Source organism: Pristiophorus japonicus, chromosome 1, assembly GCF_044704955.1.
Source record: "Pristiophorus japonicus isolate sPriJap1 chromosome 1, sPriJap1.hap1, whole genome shotgun sequence".
Classification (NCBI taxonomy): domain Eukaryota; kingdom Metazoa; phylum Chordata; class Chondrichthyes; family Pristiophoridae; genus Pristiophorus; species Pristiophorus japonicus.
In genome coordinates, this window is record NC_091977.1 from 30334744 (window position 1) to 30341427 (window position 6684).

The window sequence follows — 6684 nt, forward strand, 5'->3', positions numbered from 1 at the left end:
GGGGAGGAAGAGACCAGAATGATGTGTGACAAAAATCTTGGCTCAAATGCGGCAAACGACCAGGGAGTCAACATTGTTAACGCAGCACACAGTTCTCTCGACAGACAAGGGCAATTGGACATGCCCCAGCATGTAGTCGAACCCGAAGGGGGAATTCAACAGAGACAATGGCTAGCTGAACAGCGATTCATGCCATCGCAATGGAAAATGCGGTCAGTAATGGGGCCATCAACACCTGTTAATGGTGCGCTTAAGGACAGTTACCAGAGACAGTCAAAGACAATTGATGGTAATGGAGCTTTTGTTTCCAACAACGGGGCCTCCAGCTCATGCTGGTGGTGTGGAGGCAAACACCCAGCCAGAGCTTGCAGGTATCAGCAATATACCTGCAGAAACTGAACATCAGTGGCCACTTGGCACGTATGTGCAGGAAGCCTGCAGCCAGGTTGATGTATGAGGAGAACGGGCCTGATGTAAGCCCTACGAGGCCAAATGAATACTGGGGAAAATCTCTGGAAGCTGAAGTTCAGCGAGTTCACGTGGAGCACATATACAGTTCATATACCAGGACACCACCGATAATGATGAAATTACATCCTAGTATTAATGGAGCTAGATAAGGGGGCCAGGCAGTCCCTGATGACTATCAAACAGTTCAAAAGGTTGTGAGTGCCCAAGGCCATGAGGCCAAAATTATTGCCGATTGACGCACAGCTATGGACATAAACAAAGGAGATCATTCCGGTGCTAGGCAGTGCCACGGTAGTTGTGACCCAACAAGATTCAGAGAATAGGTTGCCATTCTGGATTGTCCTAGGGGACGGTTCCGCACTACTGGGGAGGAGTTGGCTTGCTGTCATGAACTGGAAATGGGGCGATATCAATACAAATTCTTCTGTGGAGCCAGTATCATGCTCACAGGTCCTGGACACATTTGACTCGTTATTTCAACTTGGCATCGGGACTTTCATGGGGGCCAAGATAGTGATTCACATAAACCCGGACACCAGGCCAGTACACCACAAGGCCAGAGCGGTGCCGTACGTGGTGCGGGAAAAGATAGAATGCGAATTGGACCGCCTGCTGAGGGAAGGCATCATCTCGCCAGTCAAATTCAATGACTGGGTGAGCCCGATCGTGCCGGTGCTCAAGGCGGATGGGTTGGTCAGGATATGTGGCGACTACAAGGCCACCATCAATCAGGTGTCACTCCAAGACCTGTACCTGCTACCGAGAGCGGAGGACCTCTTTACGACGCTATCCAGTGACAAACCTTTTTTCAAAATTGGACCTGACCTCAGCTTACATGACCCAGGAACTGGCGAGTGAGTCAAAGAAGCTGACCACCATCACGACACACAAGAGGTTGTTTGAGTATAACAGATGTCCGTTTGGGATTCGCTCGGCCGCCGCAATCTTTCAGCAAAATATGGAAAACCTCCTCAAGTCGATTGCAAGGATGGTGGTTTTTCAAGACCCCATCCTTATCAAGGGTCACGATACGGAAGAACACCTCCACAACCTGGAGGAGGTGCTACGCAGACTGGACCAGGTAGGGCTGCCACTGAAAAAGGCAAAGTGCGTCTTCTTAGCTCCAGAGATAGAATTCCTGGGGATGATGGTAGCAGCAGATGGGATCAGACCTACTGCGTCCAAAACGGAAGCGATCCAGAGAGCACCCAGACCCCGTAACATGACGGAGCTGCGTTCGTTCCTGGGGCTCTTGAACTATTTTGGTAACTTTCTTCCCAAATTGAGCACGATGTTAGAGCCGCTACACGTGCTCCTATACAAAGGTCGCGACTGGGTCTGGGGAGACAGCCATGAAAGGGCTTTTGATAGAGCACGCAACTTGTTATACTCCAACAAACTGTTAATGTTATATGACCCGTGTAAGAAACTTGTTCTAATGCGTGATGCGTCGTCCTATGGGGTTGGGTGTGTGTTGCAGCATGTGAAAGCCAATGGTCAGTTACAGCCGGTAGCTTATGCCTCCAGAAGTCTTTCCCATGCAGAAAGGGGCTACGGAATGGTAGAAATGGAAGCGCTAGCATGTGTATATGCAGTAAAAAAAATGCACCAGTAACTGTTTGGCAGGAAATTTGAGCTGGAGACAGATCACAAACCCCTAACATCCCTTTTGGCCGACAACAAGGTCTTAAATGTGAATGCATCGACCTGCATACAGAGGTGGTCACTTACGTCAGCCGCCTATGACTACACAATTCGGCACAGACCGAGCACTGAAAACTGCGCCGATGCACTCAGCAGGCTCCCACTAGCCACCACTGAGGGGGCAACTGAGCATGATGCTGAGATGATTATGGCCGTTGAAGCTTTCGAAAGCGAAGGCTCATCTGTGACAGCCCATCACGACAAATAAAGACCCGCTACTGTCTTTAATTAAGAAATGTGTCCTGAATGGGGACTGGGCAGCCACGTATGGGGCATGCCCTGAGGAATTTAAACTGTTTCACAGGCGCAAGGATGAACTTTCGATTCAGGTCGATTGCCTACTGTGGGGAAATCGAGTAGTCATGCCCTAGAGGGGCAGAGAGGTATTTATCAGAGAACTTCACAATGAGCACCCGGGCATTGTCATGATGAAGGCAATTGCCAGGTCACACATTTGGTGGCCAGGGATAGATGCAGACCTGGAACTTTGTGTTCGCAGGTGCAACACGTGTGCTCAGCTGGGCAACGCACCCAGGGAAGCCCCCCTTAGCCCCTGGTACTGGCCCGGCAAGCCATGGTCATGCATCCATTTGGACTACATAGGTTCTTTCATGGGAAAAATGTTTTTGGTTGTAGTAGACGCCTACTCCAAATCAATGGAGTGTGCCATTTTAAATTAAAGCACATCCTCTACCATGGTAGAAAGTCTACGGGCAATGTTCGCCGCCCATGGTCTATCGGATGTCTTGGTCAGCGACAATGGCCCGTACTTCACAAGCACAGAATTCCAGGACTTCATGGCAGGCAATGGAATCAACCATGTCAGAACGGCACCGTTCAAGCCAGCCTCAAACGGCCAGGCGGAACGAGCAGTGCAGATAATCAAACAGGAGATGCTCAGAATCCAAGGGGGTTCCCTACAAAGTCGCTTATCACGCCTCCTGTTGGCCAATAGATCCCAACCACACTCACTCACAGGGGTTCCACCCGCAGAGCTGCTAATGAAAAGGACGCTCAAAACCAGGTTATCCCTTATACACCCTGCTGTGAAAGAAATTGTTGAGAGCAGCCGTCAGTCACAATGTGACTACCGTGACAGGAATGCGAGGGCGTGATATATCGATGTCAATTACCCTGTTTTTGTCCTTAATTCTGCTGCAGGGCCCAAATGGCTTGCAGGCACTGTGATTGCCAAAGAGGGGAATAGGGTTTTGGTCGTTAAACTTACCAATGGACAAATCTGCCGCAAACACGTGGAGCAAACTAAAAGGAGGTTCAGCAACCCCATAGAAGAAGCAGAGGAAGAACACGATGTAGAGTTTACTCCACCACAGGTGACCGAACACCGGAACCAAGTGGAGGAGAGCCCAGTCACTATGGGCAGTCCGGACAGGCCTGAGGCACCGCAAACAGCAGACACTCAGGATAGCGCCCAACAACCGGAGCCCCAACTCAGGTGCTCTGCAAGGGAGCGTAAACCACCAGAGAGACTTAACCTGTGATCCCAATAAGACTTTGCGGGGGAGGTGATGTCATGTATTCAACTATCATTGTAACCATGTATAAGCTGACCTAAGTTATACATCTAGAGAACATTGACCACAAGGGGGTGAACTTTTGGGAGACACTCCTAACCTGGACTTTCAGGTATAAAGGGGAAACTCCACCCACCTTCATCACTTGAGGTCTTGGTAATAAAGGTAACTGGTCACAGAGTGATCTTCCCTCAAGTATGGGCCTCATGTGCATTTATACTGTATAGTAAGGACATATCAATCATTACATGCTCATAAGAGGAGACAGAGAGAGAGGGAGCAGAGAAGTTCTGAACGTGTGTGTGGGTATGGTGTGTGTTTCTTTGGCTGTTATGGGAGGCACGAGGGAGATTCACAAGCAGCAAAAAGCCTACTAAGCACAACGAAGGTAGTTGGCACCGAGGTTTTGTGGAAAAAAATTATATTTAACACGGACGGGATGGAGGAGGCGAACCAGCACACTGTGGGGACTGAGGATGCTGGTGAAAGCAGTGAGCTGGGAGAGGAACAATTGGGAGGATGCAAAAGAGCCAGGAGGTTCTTGGACGAGGCAAATGCCTTCCTCCTGCAGGAGGTCGAGTTACACTGGGGTGATTTGACACAGGGAAGGCGTGGGAAGCCCACCCCAAAGGCCTATCAGAGGATATGGACCGAGATAGCAGAGGTGGTCTCGTCGGCGACCAATGAGATGTGTGAGGGCAACCAATGCCGCAAACGATGGAATGACCTTGTCGGACCCTCCAGAATAAGTATTACATTTATTTAAATGTACTTATGTATTTATATAATTGGAATTGTAAGTGTAATGAGTGATTAAAATCAGAGGTGATGTCTTGCACTTATAACTGGAAGGTTGTACTCAAGCCTGCATTCACGGCGTATGTCTTTAGGTAAAGAATGATAATTTTTATTATAATCATGATTACATCTGTCGGTTATGTGTTGTATCAGTCTCTGTGACAGTGCCTAGCAACGATATCATGCAATGATCTCATGCCATGTCATGCTGTTGATACCTTTTACAGAAGAAGCTTTCGAGGAATAGGGCCGAGCAGAGGCAAATGGGTGGGGGGCCCACCAGTCATCACCGACATCGAGGAGCGGGTGCTGGCACTAGTGGGGACACACCCCCTGGTCGGCTCCGTAAACAGCAGCAGAGCCTGATGTGATGCCACGTGAGTAAAGTATACACCATTGCTTGATGTAAGGTCAATAGATGCCACACCCACTCATATCCAACCAATATTATATGATAGACGAATCAAAAAATTCTTCTCTAAATAATGATGTCCTCATGAGAATCATTGCAATGCATAATTTGGCGATGGTCATGAAATGTGATGATCTTGATAGCGGTGGTGCTTTTGTCGTACATATGCTGTGTGTAGCGCTGGACTCACCTTGTGACCCTAGCACCTACTTCTCCTCTAATAACCTCATTTATGTTTTGCAGCTCAGCCAGCAGCGCAGCCCCAGGCAAGACCACTGAGCCCAGAAGGTGGGGGCGTGGGGCCGGACTTGCCGGATGATCCTCCATTTGGTGCTGAGGAGCACCGATTCTCGCCCGTGCATCTGCTGGGTCCCTTCTCAACGGAAGACAGTGCTGACTTCGAGGAGCGTGCATCCCCAACCTCCACAATCCATTTGACACCGATGGACATCTCGTGCTCCTGCTGCCATTCCCACATCCACTGTGAAGGTACCGGGCCCAAGCACCCTGCCACAGGGCACACTAGGTGTCTCCAAGACGGCGCCCATCCAAGCGGAGGTTGGTTTGACGCGGCAGGTCTTCTCCACGAGCGGCAGATCTGAGCGGGGACATGGTACACTTGTCCAGGAGGAGTGTTAACATCGGTCAGCAGATCCAACAGACAATGGGGGGCATATCCCTCTAGCTGGCCAGCATGTCCACCACCATGACGGAGTATGTGCCATGGAAGGTAGAGGCCCCGGAGCTGATAGCCAGGAGCACTGGTGGCAGAGCCCTCCCAGTGGTCCCGGAGCACGGCACTGCATCTCAAGGTGCTGCACGCCCATTGCCAACGACACATGAGAGCCAGGAGGAAGATCTTGTTTCTGGCCCAGATGACGTTCCCACCTCGGGACCGTCCTCTCTCACATCTGTACAAGAAGCGGTTCTGCCGTCAACCCCCCCCCCAATGAAGCAGCGCCTGAGCAGCTCCTCGGCCAGGCAGCTTGGAGTCAGGAGGGGAAGGGATAGAGGTGGGGAGAAGTGGGGGGGGTGTGGGCGGCGGAAAGGAAAGTGAGGTGCATGGCCACAGGTGTTGTCTTAGGCATATTTTTATGTTGTTGGTGCTATTTTGGTGGGAGGGTCGGGGGAAGGGGCGATGGGGCTACCTTGCTGGTTTGCATTTGTGTTCTATGTTGATGGAAATGGTGACGAATTGAATGATGTGAATGTGATAAATGTGTTGTGGGGTGGGGCGGGGATGGGGTGTTTTTTTACAGTTATAATTATAATTTCTCACAAATGGTCGGATTAAATGTTTTTTATTTAACATAACCTTGTTGCGCATTGTCTCAGATAGTTGCACCGTTACACACTGGAGATTCCTTAACATGAAAGGGTATAATTACATTTAACTTGAAAGAACTTAAACTTTAACTGTCACCAAGGTGATGCACATCATTGATGTATGACCTGCACACCCAACAGTGTGTCAGCTTTGTAAATACCACCAACGTTCTTTCAAGCAAAGCGCTCATTTATGAGTTACTGACGTAAGAGTCTTTCAGCTATGTAGCCACCATGGACATATGAGGAGAGACTGAATCAACTGGGCCTTTATACACTGGAGTTTAGAAGGATGAGAGGGGATCTCATAGAAACATATAAAATTCTGACGGGACTGGATAGGTTAGATGCAGGAAAAATGTTCTCGATGTTGGGGAAGTCCAGAACCAGGGGATACAGTCTAAGGATAAGGGGTAAGGCATTTAGGACTGAGATGAG

General features: G+C 49.6%; 1 long non-coding RNA gene across 1 annotated transcript in view; it reads left to right on the forward strand.

Moving 5' to 3' along the window:
- Positions 1 to 5926, forward strand: part of LOC139277968 (uncharacterized) — a 204118-nt gene extending 198192 nt beyond the window's left edge. Inside the window, exons 4-5 of the long non-coding RNA XR_011596199.1 lie at positions 4736 to 4885; positions 5164 to 5926. This is a non-coding gene — a long non-coding RNA (uncharacterized lncRNA). The remainder of the gene's footprint in view (positions 1 to 4735; positions 4886 to 5163) is intronic.
- Positions 5927 to 6684: the final 758 nt, after the last annotated feature.